The sequence below is a fragment of the Lissotriton helveticus genome, chromosome 4_1 (assembly GCF_964261635.1).
Source record: "Lissotriton helveticus chromosome 4_1, aLisHel1.1, whole genome shotgun sequence".
In the NCBI taxonomy this organism is placed as follows: domain Eukaryota; kingdom Metazoa; phylum Chordata; class Amphibia; order Caudata; family Salamandridae; genus Lissotriton; species Lissotriton helveticus.
Genome location: NC_136063.1, coordinates 1369855124 through 1369873469, shown reverse-complemented (window position 1 = coordinate 1369873469; position 18346 = coordinate 1369855124).

Here is an 18346-nt window from a genome sequence, read left to right as displayed (position 1 = left end):
AGTCCTGTCCTTCCTAGAGTGCTTGATCCAGTTGTGGGGCCTCTGGAAGTTGTACCTGTGCTGGGAAGCTTGAAACTAAGCTTGAGAGACTTTTGCAATCGAAAAGTGTCGCATCGCTCGCTTGCGGAGCGCATCCCCGACAGTGTGAGAAGTTTCCCGCCGCTACGAAGGTCGAGATCGTCGCAGCGCCTGACGCCGCTGCCAGAACCGTCGCATCCTTCATTTGCGAGACGCACCAGACCGGTGCGGGAAAGTCGAACTTCGCTGCGAGTGTCGTCGCAGAGCCTGTCGTCGCTGGGTGAGATCGCCGCACCGCTTGCTTGCGGACCGCATCACGTCGCTGCGAGCATCGTCGCAGAATCATCGCATCGAGGAGCTGCGAGAGAGAGGATCACCGCTGGACCTCACATCGTCGCCCCGGAGATCGTCGCAGCCCCTACGAGATCGTCGCATCGTGCCTTTGCGAGAACAAACTTCCTACGGAACCTACGCACCGGATTCCATACAAGTGGCCTTCCTCCCCATACAGACGGATTCGTCGCAACACGCCCGCCGCTGCAGCGGGGTTGTCGCATCGCCTCCCCAGGGTCTCAGGAGCAACACATCACTTGTTTTCCTTCGCACCAGCTTCTGTTTTTGGAACTTTGTTGCAACTAAAAGGTACTGTGAGTAAACGTGATGCAACTGTGAACTTTTCACGCATCTGTGGATTATTCTATCGCAACCTAAAGAATTTTAACACAACCTTAAGAACTCTTTTGAAACCATATTCTTGAACTGTGTATGTTGGATTTTTGTCATTTTGGTCTTGTGTAGTTTAGATTAAATACCTTTATTTTTCTAAACTGTTGTGGAGTCAGTTTGTGGTGTTTTCACTGTGTTACTGTGAGTGTTGGTACAAATACTTTACGCATTGCCTCTGGTTAGCCTAGACTGCTCGTGCCAAGCTACCTAGAGGGTGAGCAGGGGTTATCTCAGAGGGTTATCTCCTTGCCCTGACTAGAGGCAAGGGTCCCTATTTGGTCAGTGGTACCTACCTCTGCCAATTAGAGACCCCAGTTCTAACAGCGTGCTACAAAGAACAGATCTGTAACTTATGTGGATTGCTGAGTGGATTAGTAAAACCAGCCTTTACTAGCGCTTTAAAACAAATGAAATGTATGCAAGAGAAGGGCTATGGAGAGATGAGGGGCACTTTTGCTGGGTGATATTGAGAGAATCCGAGAAGGAGGTCATGGGGGGGGCGCCAAAAAAGATTGTCGCACTGGGCATCACTAAAGCTAAAGCCAATCCTCTGTCTGAGGGTCAGACAGGGCCAGGGAACAGTTGCAGGCTGCATTGGAACACTTTCCCAAGGCAAGTTTACAGGATGGATTTTATGACTGGTAAAATTTGGTTCTGCACCTGGTAAATGTGGATGTTGGAACAACGACCCACTAATGATTGTACAAAGTGGAATTTCTCATGGGAATTCTGTTCCGCATAACTCGTAATCGGGGTAGCAGTGACTATTAATATCTCTTGAATACATATGACCCAAAGGATTGGTGAAGTGAGGTGGGGGCTAATACCTGCCTAGAGGTGAGGGAGCTGCGGCATGTTTTAAGAGATCACTGGAAGATTATAGGTGAACGCAAACCTAGGGGCCTAGTACTTTAACAAAGCTTTAATAAAGCTCTGGTTCCCTTATTCACATTTGAAGGGCAGCTAGAGGCTCTCTGAGGTATCCCCTAACACTTTTTTTTTTATCTTGGCCTAACAGATGGCTTAAGCCTTCAAAAAGGTTTGGGGACTCAAGTTAAAACTGAGTATTACACCAACCAGTTAAAATATGAAGAAATTAGGGATCAGACAAAACCAGATGTAAATGTCATTAACATGTATTAACTAGAAATGATTTATAAATCAGCCACTCAATTATTGCCTTCATAAGGTGCAAGATATCTATGAGTAGTACGCAACCAGGCCAAAAATAGAAGTAATCAAGACTACAATAAATGTAAAAGTTATAAAGTTGGGCCACCATAAAAAGTCATTTTTATTTGTAAATGCTTCTTCTTGTTATTTTGTGTGTTTATCCAGGATCGGGCTTACCCTGTGAGAAATCATAAAGCTCAGTCACTCAAGAGGGAGTGAGTCCTAGATTAAACCAGTGAAGAAGCCTGGAGATAAACAAAGTTGTTCCAAACCAGGCTTCATTCTTTTGAGGTACTTTCATACAGATCCTTGTAGAAGAGCAAAAAAAAAGTACAGACTGGATCACAAACTTTATTGGCTGATGCTATTTAATGTCCTTAGTGGTAAGTTAAGGCAGTGCTTGGTGCAAACACAATTTACCATCAAATGAAAGCAGATTTCTGGAGGCAGTAACATGTGAATAGAATATTTGTGAACATTTGTCATGATGTGATGTGTTCTTTTGTTTTTTATATTGTGTTTTTGTGCTGCATTATTGCAATGTGATGTTCTTTTGTTTTACTGTGTTTATTGCATTGTGTTATTTTGACTGTCTTGTCTTTTCCCCCATTATGTTTTAATTGTGTTATTTTACTATGTGCATGTATTATTGTGTTAAGTTTCATTCTTTACTTTGGAGAGGTCAACAAATGTTGCTACATTTCCAGATAAAAGCTGCACGTCTTTAACATTTCCCATGACAAGCAATCATTTTCCTTTGACCAAGGTGGTAAAATAGCATTGCTCCAATTCTTCAATATTTAAGACACCAATCCACCCAAAACTGTGTCAGAGACCGTGTCATAGATAAGCACCTGCATTGCTCACTTTATGTGATATGGTGCAAGGGTTTTAAATGTGGCTATTCTTCAAAGCTATAGGCAGACATGCACATACAAGGTGGAAGTCAGCTTGAAGAGTTTTATGCAGTTCAATGGCTCTTAGGTTCTCCATGGACAATGCTATCAAATAAAGACAAACTCCTACATGTAACTTTTTCTACATCAGATTGGTTGTCACCATCTCTATTTCCTTCTGTATTCCAGCAACTTAGGTATTCTTCTGACATGTCTCTCTTAGAGACCTTTTGCTGTAGATTAGTGTGCGTTCAGCCCCACAGCTACTAAGCACGTCTCTAATAGACTCCCAATTACATCTCTCTAACAGCAGGTGTGCTCCTATGACTCCAGAAGAAGCAGAAGCTTCCTGGTAACACAGGGGATAGACATTTCTGCAAGTGTATGACGCTCTTCTGCATGCATTTAGGAAGCATGCGTTCCGAACTCCGTCTTTTGAACCAACGCATCTTCAGGACACATTTGTTCAGCACTCAAGTCATTTTAACAACTTGCCTTAGGGGGGTGCTAGATGTTGGAATAGTTTAATTTTCTATTCCAACTCCAGTCTGTGCAACAGTAGGGGAGGTGCTGGAATTTTAAATCTAACACCTTTCCACCAATGCGCTCCCTAAAAGCAAATCGTTGTTACCGCTAGCATGCGGAACAAATTTGTGCTAATGCCGCGTTTGTTCTATTGCTGGCACAGCATGATTCCGGCTATGTCCAAAGGACGTTTCCCATTTCTGCTCTAGAAGTAATCTATATTGCAGGAGGGACTCCGCAAGCAAGAATTTAACTCTTATCCTAAATGGGATTTCACCAGAATGAATGTTCATTCATGTCGCCCAGAATCCAGCATTAAAAAGAAAAAAACATAACTTGCATCAATAGGATTTAAAGTCTTACAATTCACCTACCGAAACCCCCAAACAAGGACACCATTCTTAAATTTCTCTGATAGGAGATCTCATAGGATGTGCCTGCTTTCTAAATCACTATATAATTTGTATGCTAGGGTGCACAGCAGGTTGTGGAATGTTCAAGCAGTTTATAAGTTTGTTGGTGTCACACAAGTAACGTCAAGTGTCCCTCGGCGTTAAAATATCAAATGGAAAACGTGAGGTCAGTGGACCATTGGTCTCATCCTTATGTGCACTCAATATATCTTCCCAAACATTTAGGAGTTCCAAACTGTTTTCTACTTCATTTGTAGTATTTTATTCACAATATAATTTCATTTGTGATTATCGTTTTATACATTTGTTGCAGATTTTAGCTCTTAGTTTCAGAGCATAACACTGTCCCTTTTAGATAAGTCCAATGCATTTCGGGGCCATATTGCGCCCCTTCATCAGGGAAAGGATACTGTGATAGAAAAGAGAAAGTACCGTGTAAGTATAATGTATTTCGAAAAATGTGGGTGGAACGTGGGGGACAAAACAACGTGATGAGTTACGGGGTCACCCTTAAGAAAACCGTGGTCCAAGTGCCGAGTTCCATAAAAGAGAAATGAAGTCTTACGTGTTTTCACAATGGTGGTAGGGTGAATCTGGGGAAAGAAAGTGGATACGTCTAATTACCGCCGGGACGCGGTAAAGTTAAAATCAGGGTCGCATACAGTTTACCGTCCTCGTGTTACGAGGGACGGAACTAACCTGGGGTGTGATTCTTGGTTTCTGCCGAAAAACGGTCCGTTCACCAACGCCGGTCAGGACACGGATGTCAGCTGCCGCGTTTACTCGAGTTCATGAACTCGCGGTCACGTGATTAGAAAAAGAGAGGAAAGACTCGGTCCCGTGGTTACGGTGATAACAATATGTAGTTTACGGGGATATGGCTGTGGGAAGGGGATGTTGAGGAAAGAAGTAAAAAGTGAGAGGACGAATAAAAAATTTGATAATGTTTAAATGGGTGCCAAAAGTCAGAAAGTGAAATGAAACAGTTGCTTGAAAACGCTAAAACAAAAAACATTAGTGTAATACATCACAGTAAGTTCACTTAGGAGACACTCTGTTACTCCAAAAAGCAATTTTTACAGGTAACAAGCAAGTTCTATTCTGTCATTAAGACCGAATGGCTTCTGTGTAGACAGTCTATAAATCCAGGTATTTTCACGTTGCAAAAGGAATTTTGTATTGTCTCGTCCTTCAATTTTAGGTATAGTTTCAAGTATGATGAACTTGAGCTGAGAGATATTGTGTTTCTCGTCCAGAAAGTGCATGGCTATTGACGATTTTGTGGATTTCAATCGGATATTAGATTTGTGTTCTGTGAGTCTAGTTTTGATTTTGCGCTCAGTTTTTCCAATATACAGTTTGCCGCAGGGGCATTAAAAGGCATAGATCACATTACTAGAGTCGCATGTTGCATTCACGTTAAGTTTTATGGTATGGCCTTTCATAGGATGATTGATCACATTGCCTTTAATGATACAGTTACAATTCCCACAATTTAAACATGGTTTGGTGCCAGTGAATTTCAGCCTGGTGGTGGGTTTGTGTCGAATTAGTTCACCGAGATTCTGTGCCCTAGAGAAGGCAAACAGTGGCGGTTCTTTGAAAATCTGTCCAAAGTCTGGTTCCAAGTTCAGCAACGGCCAGTGTTGGTTGATGTACTGTTTGAATCTCCTAGTTGCGGTTGAGAATTTGGAAACTACCACTGTCCGGGTCTGTTGTATTTTATCGGTGGGTTGTAAAAGTTTTTGTCTTTCAATTCTGGCAATTTTATCTTTGGATTCTCCTATGATGTTTTGAGGATATCCTCGCTGTTGAAATTTGGTGGCCACCTCCTCAATGCGTTGTTGGGATTTAAAAGGATCTGATGTAATTCTTTTGGCCCGTGCCATTTGTGAATATGGTAAATGCTGTTTGAGGTTCGGTTCATGAAAGCTTGCAAAGTGCAACATATTGTTCCTGTCGGTTGGTTTGGTGAAGAGATCAGTTTCAAAATTCTGTTGGTTTATGGTGATTTTGACATCTAGAAAATTCACACTAGTATTAGATATTTGCCATGTCAGTTGAATGCGTTCATCTATTTGATTAAATTCCTCCAGTAGGTGTTGTAATTTCGTCTCAGAGGCTTTCCAGACGATAAAAATATCATCTATGTACCTAGTTAGAAGTAGTAAGTTCCTTGTCCATTCTTCATTTGTGAAAATGTGGGTTTCCTCATATTGTTGCATAAAGATGTTGGCGTATACAGGCGCCGCTGAATTGCCCATGGCCATGCCTACCAACTGTTGGTACCATGAGTCTTTGTGTTTAAAGTAGCTCTGATATAGGACGAAGAGCATGAGTTCCATCAAGAATGTTTGAAAATTGATGTCCAGGTCTGTTTTAAGGAGTGCTTGTTCAATAGCCTCTATGCCTCATCGTAACCAGCGTATACCAAGGGGCCTCAGAATTGCCTTGAAACCATCACTCTGTAAGAACTCCAAAAAATTCCAGGAAAGATGGTACGAAATTTTGAACAAATGCTCTTTGGACTTGATCCTACTAATTATTGAAGAACTTTCTGGAATACTTGAGGAGCTCACCACCGAAATTACAGAAACATCGAATGAACTATCCAAAATGTTATCTGAAGATGAATTAAAAAACATCCTAGAAGACATTCAGGTACAAATCAAGAAACATTCAAATGAGATCAACGAGCGTAAAATACGCAAGTACAAAAGAGACACCACGGATTATAGACTGGGAGAAGTCTACACATGGGCGGAGATTTATGCACAAAAAAGGAGAAACAGACCGCCAAATTCCCAAACAGAAACGTCATCTTCAGATAGTGACAGCACACAACGATCCAAGAGAACCATAGCGACTCATATAAGCACCGATACCAATTTAGCACAGCAACCAACTGCGAGTTTTCAGACAGAACCGAGCCCTTTTTTAGAACAGGGCCGGGCGCAAAAAGGAGACCCCGGAGAGGACAGAGCAAAAGAAAAAGAAAAGGAGAAAGAACCGCCAATCACAAGAAGCGCGACGGGAACCATCAAGGAGAAGAAAAACACAAAGAAGACATAAACCCTGAAGAACTAGTCATCCACATCAGTAAATATCGACTCTCTAAACATGAAAAGACATTACTACAAAAAGGTACTTCCTTTGTACCCACAACCAACACGAACAATTTGGAACTGGAAGTCAGTCTATTCAAATTGTTGCGCAAATTACGCCTACGCCATTTCTTTGAAAATGTATTACCCGAACAACCCAAACAAGACCAAGACCAACTTCTGGGGTTAAGACCTCATAGCACATTCCAATCACCAGTCAGCCACAAAACTTTGGATCTGTTCGAGAATAGAGTCAAAAAGGACCTATTGAATATTAAACATGGACAGAAACGAACTAGGAATATTACACAAAAAGACTGGGACACCCTAAAGAAGTTGTCTCATAACGACCAGATCACATGTACCAAAGCTGACAAAGGGGGCGCCCTAGTCATTATGGACCAAGACATGTATGAATTGAAGACAATGGAACACATTATGGACACTACAACGTACATGAAATTGGACAAAAATCCCACAATAGAATACATGAAGAGTCTAATGAACATCCTTGATAGAGCACATGAAACAGGCATAATTAACGACAGGACCAAAAACTTCTTGACCAAAAACAATCCCAAGAGTCCTACACTCAGAATGGTACCGAAAATCCACAAACATCTCACTGACCCCCCTATGAGACCCATAGTCTCCACGCGTGGAAGTCTACATGAACCCATTGGCCAACTCCTAGACAAATACTTACAACCGACAGTGCAATCCATGAGAACATACACTAAGGATACCACACATTTTATTTCCAAATTGAACAACTTGGAAATCAATCCAGAAGACCAGTTAGTTCTTTGCACTGCAGATGTTCGATCTTTATATACCTCTATACCTCATTCATTAGGCATAGAGGCTATTGAACAAGCACTCCTTAAAACAGACCTGGACATCAATTTTCAAACATTCTTGATGGAACTCATGCTCTTCGTCCTATATCAGAGCTACTTTAAACACAAAGACTCATGGTACCAACAGTTGGTAGGCATGGCCATGGGTAATTCAGCGGCGCCTGTATACGCCAACATCTTTATGCAACAATATGAGGAAACCCACATTTTCACAAATGAAGAATGGACAAGGAACTTACTACTTCTAACTAGGTACATAGATGATATTTTTATCGTCTGGAAAGCCTCTGAGACGAAATTACAACACCTACTGGAGGAATTTAATCAAATAGATGAACGCATTCAACTGACATGGCAAATATCTAATACTAGTGTGAATTTTCTAGATGTCAAAATCACCATAAACCAACAGAATTTTGAAACTGATCTCTTCACCAAACCAACCGACAGGAACAATATGTTGCACTTTGCAAGCTTTCATGAACCGAACCTCAAACAGCATTTACCATATTCACAAATGGCACGGGCCAAAAGAATTACATCAGATCCTTTTAAATCCCAACAACGCATTGAGGAGGTGGCCACCAAATTTCAACAGCGAGGATATCCTCAAAACATCATAGGAGAATCCAAAGATAAAATTGCCAGAATTGAAAGACAAAAACTTTTACAACCCACCGATAAAATACAACAGACCCGGACAGTGGTAGTTTCCAAATTCTCAACCGCAACTAGGAGATTCAAACAGATCATCAACCAACACTGGCCGTTGCTGAACTTGGAACCAGACTTTGGACAGATTTTCAAAGAACCGCCACTGTTTGCCTTCTCTAGGGCACAGAATCTCGGTGAACTAATTCGACACAAACCCACCACCAGGCTGAAATTCACTGGCACCAAACCATGTTTAAATTGTGGGAATTGTAACTGTATCATTAAAGGCAATGTGATCAATCATCCTATGAAAGGCCATACCATAAAACTTAACGTGAATGCAACATGCGACTCTAGTAATGTGATCTATGCCTTAAAATGCCCCTGCGGCAAACTGTATATTGGAAAAACTGAGCGCAAAATCAAAACTAAACTCACAGAACACAAATCTAATATCCGATTGAAATCCACAAAATCGTCAATAGCCATGCACTTTCTGGACGAGAAACACAATATCTCTCAGCTCAAGTTCATCATACTTGAAACTATACCTAAAATTGAAGGACGAGACAATACAAAATTCCTTTTGCAACGTGAAAATACCTGGATTTATAGACTGTCTACACAGAAGCCATTCGGTCTTAATGACAGAATAGAACTTGCTTGTTTCAAGCAAACAACTGGGAGGTTTTTATCTGGCTCAGAGTGTATAGGCGCACAACCTGGGTAACCGCAAGGTAAAGGTGACAGTGAGTGATCAGTATAGGCAATGAGGTGAGCGGTAACCCTCACAACCGCTCTGGAGGTGGACCCCGTGGGATCCCCCAAGTAACAAAACACAGCAATACCCCTGCACTATACAGTTACAGTTAATACTTAATAGTAGCGGTATCGAGAGCAAGTATTCGAAAATAATCTGAGCACATCAGTCCGAAATACTTGATTTCAGGAATAAGTAAGCATTGATAACACAATTCAGTACAGAAACGTTCTTTTCTTGTTTGAAGTATTCTTTTTTAATGTTCCTTAGTGTATGCCAACACGTGTTTCATCGCAGGGAACAAAACTGCGAATCTTCAGGGCCTCATGAATGGCAGATCTATTGCTGCCATGCAAAAGCACCCAGTATGGGTATTAGCTGGAACATGGTATTTGGGCGTATCCAGCGGTCTGGGGTTCCAATTGTGTGTACGTTTCTTAGTCAATCAAACGTATCAAGCAATCGTGTGGTAACCGGGAGGAGAATACAGTTGTGATACCGATTCATAGGCGGATACACCTAACTGGTACCGGTCTCCCTCTTGTGGTTCCCGGCGCCGTCTAACAAGGGCGGTCCGCACGACTGCTTGATACGTTTGATTGACTAAGAAACGTACACACAATTGGAACCCCAGACCGCTGGATACGCCCAAATACCGTGTTCCAGCTAATACCCATACCGGGTGCTTTCGCATGGCAGCAATAGATCTGCCATTCATGAGGCCCTGAAGATTCGCAGTTTTGTTCCCTGCGATGAAACACGTGTTGGCATACACTAAGGAACATTAAACAAGAATACTTCAAACAAGAAAAGAACGTTTCTGTACTGAATTGTGTTATCAATGCTTACTTATTCCTGAAATCAAGGATTTCGGACTGATGTGCTCAGATTATTTTCGAATACTTGCTCTCGATACCGCTACTATTAAGTATTAACTATAACTGTATAGTGCAGGGGTATTGCTGTGTTTTAGAACTTGCTTGTTACCTGTAAAAATTGCTTTTTGGAGTAACAGAGTGTCTCCTAAGTGAACTTACTGTGATGTATTACACTAATGTTTTTTGTTTTAGCGTTTTCAAGCAACTGTTTCATTTCACTTTCTGACTTTTGGCACCCATTTAAACATTATCAAATTTTTTATTCGTCCTCTCACTTTTTACTTCTTTCCTCAACATCCCCTTCCCACAGCCATATCCCCGTAAACTACATATTGTTATCACCGTAACCACGGGACCGAGTCTTTCCTCACTTTTTCTAATCACGTGACCGCGAGTTCATGAACTCGAGTAAACGCGGCAGCTGACATCCGTGTCCTGACCGGCGTTGGTGAACGGACCGTTTTTCGGCAGAAACCAAGAATCACACCCCAGGTTAGTTCCGTCCCTCGTAACACGAGGACGGTAAACTGTATGCGACCCTGATTTTAACTTTACCGCGTCCCGGCGGTAATTAGACGTATCCACTTTCTTTCCCCAGATTCACCCTACCACCATTGTGAAAACACGTAAGACTTCATTTCTCTTTTATGGAACTCGGCACTTGGACCACGGTTTTCTTAAGGGTGACCCCGTAACTCATCACGTTGTTTTGTCCCCCACGTTCCACCCACATTTTTCGAAATACATTATACTTACACGGTACTTTCTCTTTTCTATCACAGTATCCTTTCCCTGATGAAGGGGCGCAATATGGCCCCGAAATGCATTGGACTTATCTAAAAGGGACAGTGTTATGCTCTGAAACTAAGAGCTAAAATCTGCAACAAATGTATAAAACGATAATCACAAATGAAATTATATTGTGAATAAAATACTACAAATGAAGTAGAAAACAGTTTGGAACTCCTAAATGTTTGGGAAGATATATTGAGTGCACATAAGGATGAGACCAGTGGTCCACTGACCTCACGTTTTCCATTTGCTTTCTAAATCACACATCTAATTTCCTAGCAAGAAACCTGACTGCTAACCTGGCATTTTGAGACAACAACATAGTTCCTGTTGGCTAAACTACGGGATTTCTGATACCTGTGTGCCAGGGCTGAGCCAGGACCAATTCCTATGTTGGCCTAACATGAGACATCACTAGGAAAAGAAGTGGCCTTCATTGGAGCGCATCTCTACTCTCCCTACCGGAAGACATGTACCTACCTACATCTGCTCTGTGAGGTAAACAACTCATCTACTTGGGAATTATAAAATGGGTGGCACGCAACTTCCATATAATTTGTAGACACTGTACCATCACTTAAGAGTTGAACAAATTCAACAAGATCTCACAATTGCTGTTTTAAATATATTTTCGAACATCTTTAAATATAATTCTGAACAATTTTGACACAGATGCGTAGAAGAAATCTTCGTTTTAAAAAAAAATAAAAAAGACCATTTTATTGTGCCGCGTGTATTTTCACCAGACCACTGGGCAGACGTATAGTGTTTTGAGGGTGAGAGGGTTAAGAGGGCACAAGGAAGGGTCGTAACAGTCAGAGAAACGTGCATGTGACTTTGTAACTCTTTCGAAGTTACACCTCAGGTTGGCAGTTCGAATTAGTGCTAAGAGTCTCTCTCTCTTCACTCATAAAAGGAGGGACAGAAGACACACATAGAGTTTTCTCCACACAAAGCACAGATAGTCCAGGAAAAAGTGCATAGGCTGGGCAGCCTAGATGAAACCCATCCTAGGAAGTACAGAAAGCAAAAACATAGAGAATTAACAAGTAGCAGACCTATGTATTTAACTATATATTACTTTATTCATGCTTCATTCACTAGTTATTGCGCTCTTACCAAAGCACTTCAAAAACATGTTTAAATTGGTACAGTGAATATATAAAAAGATTAAAAAGACAAAAACGAATGAAAACAGATCCAGTAGAAAAATCAGGAGGAGAGATGGAGAAGGTAAGTTAATATTCCCGGCAATAAAAATGTAACAGTCACATTAGATGACATGCTTTACAAATGAACATTTCAGCTCCTCCTCACTGACAAACACCACTAGCAGACGGGTTAGGGTCTTGCCAACTGGCAGCTATGATCTCAATGTTAAAAGCCAGTAGTGGATAGAGTCAGCTGACAGCAGGGAAATTAGAATGTTTTACTTGGGTGGCAATGAAGGGCAGAGAGAGGACCTTCAAAACTCTATAGGTGCCATATATGTCCAGAACATGAAAACCCTGTGATAGAAGCAACAGGAACTCCCCATCCCTCCCCATTCTTCCCAGACACACCTGCACCCAATGAAGGAAAGAGGTAGGCGAGGGGAAGTTTGTAATGCAAGGAAGGGAGGAAAGACTCCATGTGGAACAGGCCACAAAATCAGGAAGCAGTGGGGAGCAGCCGACATTGATCCTTCGTGTGACTCCGCGTGCCCCTCCTTCTAGGTGGATCACCTACTAAGAGGTCCTTAGCTGGACTGGCAGGACAGTTCTGGATGCAGGAAATGTATTGCTATCTCTGCAGATGGAGTTTATAGTGAAGCTGGTAGCACACGTAGGATCACCCCCTCTCCCCAATGCAGAGAAGGAACAAAAGATCCAGAGTTCCCTCATTCAGGCATATACATAAGACCTTGTTCACCTGGGCGTCCTCCTGCAGAAAATCACCTTGTTTTGCTTTGTAATTGCAAGTAAGATGAGAGGCAATCAAAAATGAAAGCAGAGGCGGATTGACGCAGACATTTAAGACAGAGGGACACCTCCTCGATGAGTCAGGATTCTAACACACAGATATCAGAAACGTAAGAGACACACAATGAAAGCCTTACATTAATAGAACAAGGCCACATCGACAGAGTGCCACTTAGCTAAGAGATATTTCTAGACCGGCGGCTGTCTCAGGCAATGCCTCAATCCATTCCATACAAATGATGTTTTCTCTTTTCTGAAGCATGCTCTTTACTTCAGTTGCTGTGCTCTTACCATAATCTGAGACGCAAAAGCACAATATAAAAAAAAACATTATACAGAGCAACCAATGTATGGTAACCTTTTCTTGCACTGTATCTCCTTGGTTACGCTGTTCACAGTTCATTGGTACGAGAAGGCTGCAGTGCACTCGTTGCCTTATGTATTTGTTGTTGTAAGCCTCTTGCCTTTAATATGTCAGAGGTCGAAAGGAATAAAATAAAATAAGCTTTCAATCCAAAACTTTCTTGAGCCTGTATACACATTTATCATACATACATACATACATACATACATACATACATACATACATACATACATACATACATACATGCATACATACATACATATATATTAAAAGTCACTAAAAACAAAGGTTATAGGGACGTTATAGTTAGGTTTATATTTTATATACACAACACCATAGAATGTAGCACTTATTGTTATAGTTACCTCAAGTAACTATAAATGGTGCCCTAAGGTAACATCAGTGATGTCATTTGAGATACCATCAGTGATGTCACTGACCATGTCATGAGTGATGTAATATGTGAGGGCATAAGCAGGGAATTGTGGATCATAAGTTATAATTAGCTCAGCTAACTATAACTGCTGAATTTCACTGGTATGTATGAGTGAAATGTGAGCCTAACTATAATATTCTTGTTACCTTTGTTTTTTTAAGTTATAATTAGCCCAGCTAACTATAACTGCAGAATTTCACTGGTTTGTATGAGTGAAATGTGAGCCTAACTATAATATCCTTGTTACCTTTGTTTTTTTCAGTGAATTTCTAAGGTTTTTTAATGTTTCCTAACTACAACGTCCATGTAACCTTTGTTTTTAAGTGAATTTCTAAAAAGTTTAAATTCTGTTTCTTAACTGTAACCACTAACCTTTGACAGTGAGTGTGTGAGTGAGTGTATGAGTATCTCAGTAAGTCTGAGTGGATATTAGAGTGTCTGAGTGGGTCTGTCAGTGGGTGTGTGAGTATCCAAGTGGGTATATATATATATATGTGTGGGTGCATGAGTGGGTCAGTGAGTGAGTACATGAGTCTCTGAATGGGTCTGTGGGTGAGTGCATGAGTCTCTGAGTGGGTCTGTGAGTGAGTGAGTGCACGAGTCTGTGAATGGGTCTGTGACTGGATGCTTGAGTGTCAGAGTGAGCCTGTGAGTGAGTGCATGTGTGTCTGAGTGGTTCTGTGAATCGGTGTGAGAGGCTCTGACTGGGTCTGTGAGTCAGTGCATGAGTGTCTTTGAAGGCCTGGCAGTGGATGGATGTGTCTCTGAGTAGTCGAGTTAGTGGGTACGTGACTCCCTGAGTGGAACTGTGAGTGGGTGCATGAGTCTCTGAGTGGGTCTGTGAATGGGAACATGAATGTCCAAATGGGTTTGTGAGTGGGTAGATGAGTGTCTTAGTGGGTCTGTAAATGAATCTCTGAATGGGTCTGGGAGTGTGTGAGTCTCTCAGTGGGTCTGTAAGTGGGTGAATGAATGTTTGAATGGATCTGTGAGTGGGTGTATGAGTGTCTGAATGTGCCTGTCAGTGGGTGTGTGAACTCTGACTGGGTCTGTGAGTAGGTGTGTGAGTGGGTCAGTTGGTGTGCAGTATAAAAAAGTAGGGGGCACGCAGGAGCAGTCCTCATGTCAGATCCCCCTGTAATGGTACTCCTGTCTAGCTTGCCTGCAGTCCGCTACCATGGGCTGCCTTTGGTTTTGTGCCTCCTCTGCTAATTTTCTGCCCATTTTTCTACCTCTTCTGTCCTCTCTCCTGCCCTCTGTGTTGCCTCTTTCTGCTCGTTCTGCTCATTCTGCCAGTTATTTAGCCGTTTTCCGCTTGCTCCTGACCTTTATTCTACCACTTGCTGCTCGTTACCGACCTCTATTTTGCCTCTTGCTGCTCGTTTCTTACCTCTATTTTGCCTCGTTCTGCTCCTTCTCCCCATTATTTTGCCTCTTTGTGCTTGCTCCTGACCTTTATTTTGCCTCTTTCTGCTCATTTCTCACCTATATTGTGCCTCTTTCTGTTAGTTTCTGACCTTTATTCTGCCTCTTTCTACTCCCTTCTGACCTTTATTCTGCCTCTTTTTGCTCGCTTCTCACATTTATTTTGACTCTTTCTGCTTGTCCCTGACCTTTATTTTGCTTCTTTCTGCTAGTTGTTCACCTTTATTATTCCTCTTTCCGTTTGTTTCTGACCTTAATTGTGCCTCTTTCTGCTTCCTTCTGACCTTTATTCTGCATCATTCTGCTAATTTCTCACCTTTATTTCACCTCTTTCTGCTTGTTCCTGACCTTTATTTTGCTTCTTTATGCTCCTTTCTCACTGTATTTTGCCTCTTTCTTCTCATTGCTGACCTTTAGTTTGCCTATTTCTACTCATTTCTCACATTTATATTGCTTTATTTTGCTTCTTGGTGCTCGTTTCTGACCTCTATTTTGCCTCTTTCTGCTTGATTCTTACCTTTATTTTGCCTCTTTCTGCTTGTTTCCCACATTTTTTCTCTTTCTGCTCATTTCTCACCTTTATTCTGCCTCTTTTTGCTTGTTTCTCCCCTTTATTTTGCCTCTTTCTGCTCGTTTCTCACCTTAATTTTGCCTCTGTCTTCTAATTTCTCACCTTTATTCTGCCTCTTTCTGCAAGTTGCTGGCCTTTATTCTGTCTTCTTTCTGCTCGCTTCTAAACCTTTATTTTGCATTTTTTTGTTTCCCACATTTTTCCTCTTTTTGCTCATTTCTCGCCTTTATTCTGCCTCTTTCTGCTTGTTTCTCCCCTTTATTTTGCCTCTTTCTGCTTGTTTCTCACCTTTATTTTGCCTCTTTCTTCTTGTTGCTGCTCTTTATTTAGCCTTTTTCTGTTCGTTGTTGACCTTTATTCGTCCTCTTCCTGCTTGTTTCTCACCTTTTTTCCGCCTCTTTCTGTTTGTTTCTCACATTTATTTTGCCTCTTTCTGCTCGTTTCTGACATTTATTTTGCCTCTTTCTTCTTTTTTCCCTGGGACCACGAAAAAAGCCTCAAGGTCCCCAAGTTCCCAGCCGGCTCCCCACCTCCTAAAAGAGCCAGCACTGCTGCTGCACGGAGAGAGCCGCTGGAACTGCAGCTCCCTCCATGCACGAGCAATCATTTCATCTCTTTCCCTGCCTGCAAGTCTGCGAGCAGGAAAAGAGATGAAACCTCCACTTCCAGTGGGCAGGAGCACTTTGACAGCTCCCACCCACTGGAACTGGAATGTTTGCTTTTGCTTTGAGGGAGCTGTTAAAGCCAAGCAAAAGCAAACAGCTATGTCCCGGGTGGGCACCCTGGAATATAGTAGTAGCCGGCACTGGGAGGTGGAGGTTCCCAGGGCATGTTTAATATCTACAAAAATACTGAACACATTTACATCGAATAACAAAAAGGGTTCTTTCTGGACCAATAGCTACCTTTTCACCAAATTTGGTGGAATTTCGTTTAGCGTTTCGGGCTGTAGTCAAGTTCATAAATCTCTATGGAAATGAACATTGGAAAACACCTTGTGACCCCCCCTTTTTCTCAGCCCCCACTTGATGAATCGCCCCAAAACTTCCCATACACAAGAATCATGGTGCACTTTTTTGTGGAAAATGTTATGAACATTCGTCATACGCACCAAAGATGTAGGCAAGTCAAAAAACAATATTCATATGGAGACATGGTCCTGACTATAACTAGGTCACCAGTAGGTGAAATTTGCCCTCCACAAAGATGCACACAGTGTTCCTACTTCGCCTGATTTGTGGGACAAAATTAAACTTGCTCCCTGGACTTCCACTCAGTTCAGTAGCTATTCTCGTCTTAAAGTCTGAGGTCGGCTGTTGGCGGGAAATCATCATTCTGACTATTTGCTGCACCAGAACATGTAATAAAAATCGTCATTGTGACAATTATAAAGACAATCATTTTAGGGTTGCTGTCCAAGTGCGCAGAAACCACTATGTAAATGGTAAATTACCAAGTACCATATACATCGAACTGCACAATGGGGTGTGCCTGGTGCAAACAATGATAATGCACCCCATTATGGTGAATGCACTGCCCCTAAGGCAGCTGCGAGGGTGCAGCGCATTCTGGTGAAAACCGGAGCAGCTGCTTGACAGCCAGCCCGTGTTTTCACAGTGCAGGCGGCACCTGCCTGCACTTTTAAAGGGGATTAGAGATCCCCTTGCAGTCATGCGCAGTCAGTGACTGCACCTGCCTGTAAGGGGATGTCATCCAGAGGGCTGCTCTGAGGGAGCACACTCACAGCGCGCCATCTAGAAAGTGGTGCACTGTGAGTGCACCCCTGAGAGCTTCGTTGTCTCTCCACCCATGTCTGTGATATGGCGCGGGCACAGAGGCAAAATAATTCCCTCAATTGCATTGAGCACACCCCTATGCAAATGAGGGAAGGCCCCCTGATGGTAACGCTGATGTTTTAAGTGCACCAGCACTATCGGTATTACTGAAGGGGACGCACCAGCATCTGTGCCCCTTCTGTAATACTAAAGTGCCCGAGGGCGTGCAAACCGGGTGCAAATGCCCGTTGCGCCCCCGGGGAACTTATTGTCATACAGCCCCGATTGTACAACATTCATACATAAGAAACTGCACAAATTGTGTGCATTCCATGCAGCAATGTGCTACCTCTCTGGAAAAGACCCTCACCTCATCAGGGGCAACTAGGCCAATATAAATGCAGATAAGATCCCTTCCATGCTCATTAACTCATGCAGGATGATACTAGTTTTTGTAGTAGTCATCAATATTCAGGAGGCAGAAACGGTTCTGTGAATGCTGCAACTACCTACAAATGCAAGGATGGAGACCTGCAAGGAACAACCTGTATTCATTTATTAATTAGCATTTTCAAAGTACCAGTCTTTCAGCTGCTGTCACTCAAAGCGATAGTTTATGTACAGGAAGCTGTTCCTCATGTGCAGCCTCCTCTCTGAGGAAACAGTTACTAACTGACAAGGTCAGTCTTGGCCAGGGAACCATCATAATATTTTTCTTGCTGTCCCTATGTTATGATTCCATAATCTAAAATGTTCTACATTGGGTGGCCTATCTACACATCCCCCTTTTTGGAATGTATGACATTTTGGTTGCCACGCTGCAGCGGGATGGAAATGTCCATAACATTTTGCATAGTCTATTATTCAAAGTTCGCCCATTTTCCTGTGAGTACCAAGAAGCAATTAGCTTATAAAAAAGAGAACAGTATGCTTCTGCGTCCATGCTGTTAAACCTATTGGTGCTTTCAATGTAAGGATGGGTAACAATTGGACTTCCTACATTTCATGTGCTTGG